Source organism: Piliocolobus tephrosceles, chromosome 16, assembly GCF_002776525.5.
Source record: "Piliocolobus tephrosceles isolate RC106 chromosome 16, ASM277652v3, whole genome shotgun sequence".
In the NCBI taxonomy this organism is placed as follows: domain Eukaryota; kingdom Metazoa; phylum Chordata; class Mammalia; order Primates; family Cercopithecidae; genus Piliocolobus; species Piliocolobus tephrosceles.
The window spans coordinates 61,297,381-61,308,842 of NC_045449.1; the positions used below are offsets into that span (position 1 = coordinate 61,297,381).

Below are 11,462 nucleotides of genomic sequence, written 5' to 3' on the forward strand. Positions count from 1 at the left end.
TTGTTGCTGTTTTTTGAAACAGGGTCTCACTTGGTCTTCCAGACTGGAGTGCAGTGGCTGTGTCACAGCTCACTGCAACCTTAACATTCCGGGCTCAAAAGGTCCTCCTGCCTCAGCCTCCCAAGTAGCTGGGATCATAGATGCTTGCCACTACACCTGGCTAATTTTTAAAATTTTTTTAGAGATGGGGTCCCACTATATTGCCCTGGCCGGTCTCGAACTCCTGCACATAAGCAATCCTCCTGCCTGTGCCTCCCAAAGTCCTGGGATCACAGGCGTGAGCCACTGCACCTGGCCTTAGAGCCCTTTAAAACTCAGACCCAGTACACTGGAGGGTAACTGAGCTGTCACTCAAAGGACACGGGACAGTGTGAGGAAAACAGAAGGGCACAGCGAGCCAGTCTCATGGAGATCCACAGAGGTGTTCTCCGGAGCTCCCCTTCCAGCCCCTCACCCTTCTGTATCCCTGCTGCATAGGCTCGTCACCACCTCACTGGGGACAGGATTTTCTCAGACACTCTCAGGCCTGAAACCTATGCCTTCAGTTTGCTTCACAACTCCCTGCTGGCTCTGGAAAAACAATTTTCCCCTCTGCACCAGAGGCCTAATGATATTGTCCACCAGAAAGGGTTCTCCAGAGAAGCACTGAAGTTTACCCAGCAGCTAAGACGATCTGGCCTAACCCTGGTAAATGAGTTTCCTTTACTCAGCCTTAATAACCCCGAAATCCTGTGGCAAGTGGAACATTTGATGGGGATTAAATAAAAGCAGTTTACCTCCCACTGTATTACGAGATGGGGTTTCAGTTCCATTTCCAAGACCAAGGTCAGTCCAGGAGTGGATCTGGGGTCATCACTGCCCTAGAGCCCCCGCACCAGCAGGCAGTTCTCTGGGGCCCCCAGATGGAAACCTCAGCAGCCCTGAACTATGTTCCTGGCCTGGTGTCTCTGGACCACACTGCAGGCACTGTGTGGGATTGGATTCTTTCTTCATGACACCAATCGGCCAGTCTCTTCTATTATCCCTGCTGGCCAAATAATCATCTTGGACCCCAACCACTATGGACCTGTACTGAGTTCCCTCCGTGCTGAATTTGGACTACTAGAGTACTCTTGTCTGAAGCACATCTTATTTTATTTTATTTTATTTATTTTATTTTGAGACAAAGTTTCACTCTGTCGCCCAGGCTGGAGTGCAGTGGCACGATCTCAGCTCACTGCAACCTCTGCCTCCCAGGTTCAAGTGATTCTCCTGCCTCAGCCTCCCCAGTAGCTGGGACTATAGGCGTGTGCCACCACACCTGGCTAATTTTTGTATTTTTTGTAGAGACAGGGTTTCACCATGTTGGCCAGGCTGGCACAAACTCCTGATCTCAAGTGATCTGCCCTCCTCGGCCTCCCAAAGTGTTTGGATTACAGGTGCGAGCCACCGCAGCTGGCCTGAAACATATATTTTAGTACTTCAGTCATATATAGATTATATGTTATATAATGTTGATTAAACTGCGTATTAAATCTAGTCTCCACAAAATCATGGCCTCCTTGAGAATAGACCTTCTCTTACACATTTTTCCAAGGCACAGTGTTGAACACACAGTAGATGCTTAACCAATATTTGCCGATTCATTGAGTGGTGGGCATTCAGTCTTTTCCTCTCTAGAGTGCTGTCCTTAAGTACAGTAATTCTATCTTAAGAACAAACAATAGCCGGGCACGGTGGCTCAAGCCTGTAATCCCAGCACTTTGGGAGGCCAAGACGGGCGGATCACGAGGTCAGAAGATTGAGACCATCCTGGCTAACGCGGTGAAACCCCGTCTCTACTAAAAAATACAAAAAAACTAGCCAGGCAAGGTGGCAGGCGCCTGTAGTCCCAGCTACTCGGGAGGCTGAGGCAGGAGAATGGCATAAACCCGGGAGGCGGAGCTTGCACTCCCGGGAGCCGAGATCTGGCCACTGCACTCCAGCCTGGGCGATAGAGCGAGACTCCGTCTCAAAAAAAAAAAAAAAAAAAAAACAAAAGAACAAATAACAGTTACCCAACTCTCTATTCTGCAAAACAAAAAAAGAATAGAGACCAAAAATGGTTCTGAGCCCGGGTGCAGTGGCTCACACCTGTAATCCTAACACTTTGAGAGGCTATGGCAAGAGGATCACTTTAGCTCAGAAGTTTGAGATGCACCTGGGCAATGTAGCAAGACCCTGTATCTATTTGCAAAAACCATGATTACTTTTGCACCAACGTAATATTTAAAAAAAGAAAAGAAAATGGTTTTGAAGAGCCCCAGGAAGAGTATCCTTTTTATTCCTATCTTAATGACCATGTAGAAGACAAGTTGAAATACTCTTGGGTTGGATTGTATATTCATATATATATTCATAAATAGTTATGTATGTATTTATGAAACAGTCACAACTGAATTGTGTAGCTGGGATAATGTTCTCAGTGAGATGACCAGTAGAGATGGTTTTCATCATTGGTAACCTGGACTTTTTTTGTTTTTTTTTAACAGCCATTAGTTCTTTTCAGGCTCTCCCCAACTGAATATGCTGCTGTTAGAAAATAATCAATAAACCATGAACTGGCCAGGTGCAGTTAATTGCAGCCCTTTGGGAGGCCAAGGCGGTTGGATCACTTGAGGTCAGAAGTTTGAGACCAGGCCAACATGGTGAAACCCCATCTCTACTAAAAATACAAAAATTAGCCAGGCGTGGTAGCGCATGCCTGTAGTCCCAGCTACTTGGGAGGCTGAGGCAGGAGAATCACTTGAACCCAGGAGGCAGAGGTTGCAGTCATGCCAATGCGTTCCAGCCTGGGTGACAGAGCAAGACTCCGTCTTAAAATAATAATAATAATAATAATAAAAAACCATGAACCAACGCTAGACCCGTATGCTTAAAGTATTAACTAGCAACCAGTATCCCCTCTCTCCCCCAAACCACTAGCCACTTTGCCGATGCACAGCATGAGTAGGACAGCATTGTTAAAACATGAATTCTGCTTCCAGCGTTCCTACTGGCTGAACCTGTACTTTGTTGGCATGTCTTCCTGAATTGCTTCCCCCAGCGAGCTCCCAAAAGCCAAAAAATAAAGTTATAGTAGAGAGGAACAGTGGTTTGGCTAGGTTTCTCTGTCTCTTTAATCGTATCTGAAGCATAAGACAAGATGACTGGTAGACTTTTCTCAAAATCCCTCCTAATCAGCCACCTCTACCTTGTATCCTCAGTAGCTTGTACAGATGGCAGGAAGATAAAAATCTACACAGCCACTAGGCTTGCACCTTCCCCCCGCCTGCCCAGCCCCTCAATTTTTAAAGGATAATAGATTTTCTTTTCTTTTTTTTTCTTCTGAGATGGAGTCTCACTCTGTCACCCTGCTGTAGTACAGTGGCGTGATCTCGGCTCACTGCAACCTCCACCTCCCGGGTTCAAACGATTCTCCTGCCTCACTCAGCCTCTCGAGTGGCTGGGACTACAGGCATGCGCCACCACGCCCAGCTAATTTTTGTATTTTTGTAGAGACGGGGTTTCATCATGTTGACCAGGCTGGTCTCAAACTCCTGACCTCAGGTGATCCACCTGCCTTGGCCTCCCAAAGTGCTGGGATTACAGGCATGAGTCACCACACCCACCCTAGATTTTATTTTCTAGAGCAGTTTAGGTTTACAGAAAAATTGTGCAGAAAGTACAGACGTTTTTCATCTAAGCTTGGATCTTAAACCATCAAAGTTTCTGTTGTAGAGAAAAGAGCTGCAGAATTCATGATTCCCAAAATTGTGGATTTATGAAGAGCCACCCTACGTAGTGATCTTGATGGATTGTATCAAGAGAAATCACAAAATCTAGAAACAAATCTAGAAATGAAGCAAGAGCAATTACAAATTTTAGAAAAACACCTCTGTTCAAAGAGAAATCTAGGCTGATAAGACACATTTCATACTTACCAGTGTACCTCTCCCTTCTCTATTATGACCACATGGCACGTACTGGTTCATGAAATGGATTTACCTTAATTTCTTTGGCAATTCTCCCATAGTAGGATATTTAAGCTGTTTTCTTCTTTTTTCAATCTTTTTTTTTTTCTTTTTTTGAGATGGAGTCTCGCTATGTCGCCCAGGCTGGAGTGCAGCCGCCGGATCTCGGCTCACTGTAAGCTCCGCCTCCCGGGTTCACACCATTCTCCTGCCTCAGTCTCCCGAGTAGCTGGGACTACAGGTGCCCACCACCTCGCCCAGCTAGTTTTTTTGCATTTTTTAGTAGAGATGGGGTTTCACTGTGTTAGCCAGGATGGTCTCGATCTCCTGACCTTGTGATCCACCTGTCTCAGCCTCCCAAAGTGCTAGGATTACAGGCTTGAGCCACCGCGCCCAGCCCTTTTTTCAATCTTTTTTGTCTTGACATTATAATAATGTTGCAATAAAAATCTTTGTGCGTAAGTCTTTAAGATTATTTTCTTTTCTTCTTCTTTTTCTTTCTTTCCTTTTTTTTTTTTTTTTTTTTTTTTTTTTAGGGTTTCACTCTGTCACCCAGGCTGGAATGCAATGGCACAATCACGGCTCATTGCAGCCTCCACTGCCTAGGCTCAAGCAATCCTCCCACCTCAGCCTCCTGATCCATGCCACCACACCCAGCTAATTTTTAAATTATTTGTAGAGACAAGGTATCACTATGTTGTCTAGGCTGGTCTCAAACTCCTGGGCTCAAGTCATCCTCCCACCTTAGCTTCACAAAGTTCTGAGATTACAGGTGTGAGCCACTGTGCCTTGCCAAGATTCTTTTCTTTCTTTCTGGTTTTTATTATTATTATTTTATACAGAGTCTCACTCTCATGCCATCTTGGCTCACTGCAACCTCTGCCTGGGTTTAAGTGATTCTCTTGCGTCAGCTCTTGAGTAGCTGGACTACAGGCGCCCATCAATATGCTCAGCTAATTTTTGTATTTTTTAGTAGAGACTGGGTTTTGCCATGTTGCCCAGGCTGGTCTTAAAACTTCTGACCTCAACTGATCCACCTGCCTTGGCCTCCCAAAAGTGCTGGGATTACAGGTGTGAGCCCGTGCCTGGCCACCAACATTCTTTTCTTAAGATAAATTCTCAAAACGTAAGCTTACTAGGTCAAAGTATATGAAGATGTGTAAGACACTTGATACTTACTATTCTTAATACTTTACAAAACAGAGAAAATTACTCCCTTTTAATTTTGGAATCTGTAAGATGGTAATTATCCAGATTTGCCTTCCCCATGTAGCATTCTTAGGTTCATATTTAAAGGAATGTTTCCTACTGAGCATTCACTCTCTAGTGTGTGTATGGCGGGGGTGGCCAGGGCAGTCAACCAGATTGACACCCAAATCCACTGCAGATGATTTGTGGGTAGACAGTAGAAGGGAAAGAGGATAAACACTTTTCCTTCTCCCTGTCTCTGATAAATAGCCAAAGAGGGGAACATTATTATAGGTGATATAGGAAAAGTGCCTCCGTGACCTCCCACACCCAGGTCCCATCTCAGGAGACAAGTTCAGCCCAAGGGCAAATGAGACCATGAAGGTCACAGCACTCCAGTGTCAGGTACACCCCTGTAAAGCTTTGGCTTGGTGCAACAACAAAAGGCATTCACATCCTAACGCAACCTCAGCAGATCTCTTCCTCCACCTCCAAGAGCCAGGAGTTGGACCAGAGCTCTGGCAGCTGCACCTGCCACCATCGGGGAGCCCAAATGAATCATTGCTGTGACTGAGTCTTTTCCTTTGGGGCCCGGTGAAGCCTCTGCTTGTTTTTAACGGTGTTGGCTTAATTCTGGCTCCTGCCCTGAACTGAATGTGAAGATGAGACCATTTTACCTTGTCCATGCTCTCTGATTACACCACATCAGGACTGTTGCCACTTCCCACTGCTCGGTGGCAGCCCCTCTGTGTACCACTCAAGTTGGCTAACTATGGGATGATAGGACAGAGAAGGAACAAGCCAAGGAGCAAGACGGAGGAGACTAATAGGATGCAGAGGCCACTTTTAACACCACAGGCTTTTTAACTGGAAGGAATGTTAATGGTCACCTGGGTCACTTGATCTCAGTCTCCTTAGGGCCACAGATCTCTTTGATGATCAGATGAAAGTGGTCGAACTCTCTTTCCAGAAAACTACACCTTCCCAAATTCCAGGATATCTCCCAGAATCCCTGAAACCCATTCATCTAGACTAAGTTGTGTTTTTGTTTTGTTTTGTTTTGTTTTTTTGAGACAGAATCTCAGTCTGTTGCCCAGGATGAAGTGTAGTGGCACAATCTTGGCTCACTACAACCTCTGCCTCCCAGGCTCAAGAGATTCTCATGCCTCAGCCTCCTGAGTAGCTGGGACTACAGGTGTACATCACCACACCCAACTAATTTTTGTAATTTTTATAGAGACAGGGTCTTGCCATGTTGCCCAGGCTGGTCTCAAATTCCTGGGCTCAAGCCATCCTTGCATTTCAACCTCCCAAAGTGCTAGGATTATAGGGATGAGCCACTGTGCCCAGTTAGACTAAGATTTTAATTTACAAACAGGGACATGGAGGCCCAAAGAAGATGCAGGATAGCCCAAGGTTACACAGAACATTTACTGAACTTACTTACCTACTTGCTTACTTATTTGCTTGCTTATTTATTTATCTGAGACACAGTCAAGCCCTGTGGCACAGGCTAGAGTGCAGTGGCGCAATCTCAGCTCACTGCAGCCTCCGCCTCCTGGGTTCAAGCAATTCTCCTGCCTCAGCCTCCCTCCTGCTGGGATTACAGGCACACGCCACCACACCCAGCTAATTTTTGTATTTTTAGTAGAGATGGGGTTTCACTATGTTGACCAGGCTGGTCTTGAACTCCTGACCTCAGGTGATCTGCCCACCTGGCCTCTCAAAGTACTGGGATTACAGGTGTGAGCCCACCACACCATTACAGGTGTGAGCCCACCACCCGGCCAGATAACTGAATTTAAACTCAGCTCTCCTGATTGCCAATGTAGGACCCATCAGCCCATAGTAGGAGGTTGTCACCCTGCACTAAGCCCCATGGCGGCAATTGTGGGAAATTAGGGTGCTTACAGCCAAGGAACTAGGATCTCAGACTCATGAAAAACAAAACAAACAAAAAAAAACAACTAAGATCAATGAGTAAGCAGTATTCCTGCCATAGAGTCCTCTTTGGAAGGTAGAAGCTAATGTCTTCCATTAGTTCACCAGGCACTTATTGAGCGCCTATGAGCATCTCTTCACCTCTAATCACTGGGAGATTCATTATTTATTAGAAATTGAAACTTGCCTGTAATCCCAGCACTTTGGGAGGCCAAGGCGGGCGGATCACCTGAGGTCAAGAGTTCTAGACCAGCCTGGCCAACATGGTAAAACCCCATCTCTACTAAAAATACAAAAATTAGTGTGGTGACAGGCGCCTGTAATCCCAGCTACTCAGGGGGCTGAGGCAGGAGAATCGTTTGAACCCAGGTGGCAGAGGTTGCAGTGAGCCGAGATCACGCCATCGCACTCCAGCCTGGGGGACAAGAGCGAGACTTCATTTTAGAAAAAAAGAAAAAAGAAAAGAAATTAAAACTCATGATCTCAAGCCTGAAGAGGATATTGGGTTCCTCAATGTGATTTTTTTATGATTTGTTCAGATGGTGGGTACCCCACCCTGAAATATTTACTGCAAAGTTCAAGTAAAGGAGCTTCCTCATGCTTGCTATTCCATGGACTTTGGCATGAGAATTAGGCATGCTGTTCATGAAGGAGACCAGGGATTGGACTAAAGGGCACCTACGTGGCTTCTACTGTAGCCTTAGCTATTCAACAGAGGAACAGAAGACTCCCATGTCGCTGGGAGGTTCTCTGTGACAGTTTCTCAGGACACACACTTTTTAAGTAGCAGGAGACTCAGATTCCGAATTTTTCTTTCTAGAAAGACGCAGGTAGCGGTTTTAATTAATGTTTTTCTTAGTGGTTGGATGCTAAGAGGCAGTTTTGTTTTTGTTTGTTTGTTTCTTTCTTTCTTTCCTTCTTTTAATCATGGAAGGACCTGGTGAAGCCTATAGACTTGTCCTCAAATCTGAGCTTCTCTGCTGACTGGCCTTGTGACTTTGAGCAAGGCTCTTTACTTCTTTCAGCCTTGGTTTTCTCATCTGAAAAGCAGGAATAGGTAATAATATTACTATGGTCGTAATGTTGTTAAAGCAACATTAATGGTTCCCTTCCCTAGCTTTACAGCCTATTCTTTTCTTTTTCTTCTTCTTCTTGTTTCTTTTTTTGTTTGTTTGATTGTTTTTTTTGAGATGGAGCCTCACTGTGTTGCCCAGGCTGGAGTGCAGTGACACAATCTCGGCCCACTGCAACCTCTGCCTCTCGAGTTCAGCCGATTCTCATGCCTCAGCCTCCCGAGTAGCAGGGTTCACAGGCATGTGCCACCACACCCGGCTGGGGTTTTACCATGTTGACCAGGCTGGTCTCGAACTCTTGACCTCAAGCAATCTACCTGCCTTGGCCTCCATAAGTGCTGGGATTACAGGTGTGAGCCACTGCACCCAGCTGACAGCCTATTATTTTCTTTCTTTTGCAGCACATACTCTATTCTGCCTTGTATTTTTGGTAATAGCTCCCCAGTCTGTCACTCCTACTAGATGATAATCTCTCAAGGGCTATCTTTGTAGTCCCTCAAGCCCAGGGCAGCACTTTGCATACAATGGGTATATCAGTCAGGGCCCAATCAGGAGACAGAAACCACATAGTAATTTGAATAGGAGAAATGTAATAGAAGGAATTATTGATCTCTGATAGGAGCAACTATAAGGATGTAAAGGGAGCTCCAAAGGGTACCCTAAGGCTAAGAGAGAATACCCAGGAAGGACAAAGTTGGAAGGGGCCCCTCTGCATGGCTGGAATTCAGATTTCGTTGGAGAAGGTGTGGTGGTAGCCCACAGGATGGTGGAGAAGTTCACGAGGTTGACCTGAGCCAGGGCTGGTTCACAGTGGTTGAGGAGCAGAGCGCCCTCTGGGGTGCAGGCCTGAGGAGGTTGCTAGACAGGTGTGTGTGAAGAGAGAGTCAGGCACGCTGCCAGTGCAAGGCCTGCAGCATGCAGTGCCTGCAGCAGGAGGGCCACCGTGAAGTGGTTACTGGGCCCAGGCTAGGGCTGCAAGGTCACTGAGCAACCGTGCACTCTAGGCATGCGGCTGGGGCAGAGCCTGACCAAAAGTCCCCACAGACAGACTCTGCAGCCCAGCAACATCTAAATCTGAAGGAGAAATCCCTTCCTCTTGCAGTTGCCCTCCAGGGCCCCCTACTGATGAGGCTCATTGTAAAGGAGAAATGCTTACAGGGTCCAGTCCATGATCTCAGAGCAGAGGCGTAAGGGCTACTTTGGAACTGAGGCAATACTGTGAAAACTGCAATGGGTGCAATGGGGGATCAATAAAATGTTTGAATTAAATCAGGGAAAGCTACACAACCTGTCATGCCCCCCTTCATCCCTGCTTAGTTCCCTTTCTTTGAGTCCTATAGATTTTACTACCAATAAATGTCAAACCTTTTTAACTACTTTTGTAATTTACTCTCTGGAAGCTCATTTCCCTCTGGGGTATTCTGTGTGTGTGTGTGTGTGGTTTTTGTTGTTGTTGTTTTTGAGACAGAGTCTCACTCTGTCAACCAGGCTGGAGTGCAGTGGCACAATCTCCACTCACTGCAATGTCCACCTCCCAGGTTCAAGGGATTCTTCTGCCTCAGGCTCCCAGGTAGCTGGGATTACAGGCGCATGACAATACACCCGGCTAATTTTTTTTATTTTTAGTAGGGATGGGGTTTCACCATCTCATCATGTTGGCCAGGCTGGTCTTGAACTCCCAACCTCAAGTGATCCCCCTCCCCCCACCGCTTCAGCCTCCTGAAGTGCTGGGCTTACAGGTGTGAGCCACCGTGCCCGGCCTCTGTGTGTCTTCTTAATGAGGCACTTGTCTCTCTTCTCTTAGCTCACACTTAAAAGAGATTTGCAAAAAGAAAGAAGGAGCAGGGGGACTGGCTCTTGCAAACAGTGTGAGACCCAGTATTTTATTTCACAACTTATTTCTCCACTTGAACTTGAACTTGTTTCTCCACTGTCTGTTTCATTTCGAGGCAGTCCACTTGTCCCTCCCAAATGCTTTAGGAGTGTCCTGAGGCACTTGACTTCAAGTAGCAGTGGAAAGAATCAGAGTTGACCCAAGAACCAGTCTTTCTCTGACTTGAAGGAGAAGTCAGTGGCCACCTCGGGTCAGACTGGGGAGTTAATCTCCTTGGACAAATCTGAAGAGTCCAGTCTCCAAATATTTAGAAGAGAATAGGCAAGAAGAGAAGAACCACCAGCAGACTTGGAGGATAATTTCAACACAAATATTATCCAGAAAGCATTTAGAAAGGACTAATCATTCAAGGAACTTGAGAATCCAACCAAGACGAGTTGAGCCTATACAGACCCCTTCAGATGCCCTCTTGTGGGAGACTGTGTTATTAACAGGCACCGAGTTCGGGGTAGGACAGTGTTCTTGGGTATCAACCACCCTGTTCTTCCAAAATACTGCATTCTCTCCCGAAGAGTCAGATGGAATCAGTGTTAACTGGAGATTCCCTCCAGGAATGAGCTACACAGTGAGATGCGGTTACAGTTAAGACTTCCTCTAAGAATGAAGTGGTTGTCCAAACTTAAATCTGTTGGCCGGGCATGGTGGCTCACGCCTGTAATCCCAGCACTTTGGGAGGCCAAGGTGGATGGATCACTTGAGGTCAGGAGTTCGAGACTAGCCTGGCCAAGATGGTGAAACCTCGTCTCTACTAAAAATACAAAAATTGGCCGGGCTTGGTGATGGGCACTTGTAGTCCCAGCTACCCAGGAGGCTGGGTCAGAAGAATCGCTTGAACCCAGGAGGTGGAGGTTGCAGTGAGCCGAGATCCCACCACTGCACTCCAGCCTTGAGACTCTGTCTCAAAAAAAGAAAGCTGTTTGTCATCCTGCAGAAGGATGATGATCCCTTTAGACCAGAAAGATACAATGAGAAGAACTAGAAGAACTTAATTTTTTTTTTTTTTTTTTTTTTTTTTTTTGAGACAGTCTCACTCTGTCGCCTAGGCTGGAGTGCAATGACGCAATCTCAGCTCACTGCAACCTCTGCCTCCCGGGTTCAAGTGATTTTCCTGACTCAGCCTTCCAAGTAGCTGGGATTACAGGTGTGCACCACCATGCCCGGCTTTTTATATTTTTGGTAGAGACAGGGTTTCACCATGTTGGCCAAGCTGGTCTCAAACTCCTGACCTCAAGTGATCCACCCGCCTCGGCCTCCCAAAGCGCTGGGATTACAGGCGTGAACCACCGTGCCCAGGCCAACACTTATATCTATATATTGTGGCTGTGTTGTTGTTGTGGCTGTGTTGTTGTTATTATTATTATTATTATTATTATTATTATTATTATTATTATTATT

General features: G+C 46.1%; 1 protein-coding gene across 3 annotated transcripts in view; it reads left to right on the plus strand.

The window, feature by feature from the left end:
- PITPNC1 (phosphatidylinositol transfer protein cytoplasmic 1) overlaps window positions 1–11,462 on the plus strand; it is a 312,387-nt gene that overhangs the window by 242,936 nt on the left and 57,989 nt on the right. The gene's annotated exons all lie outside the window — the stretch shown is intronic.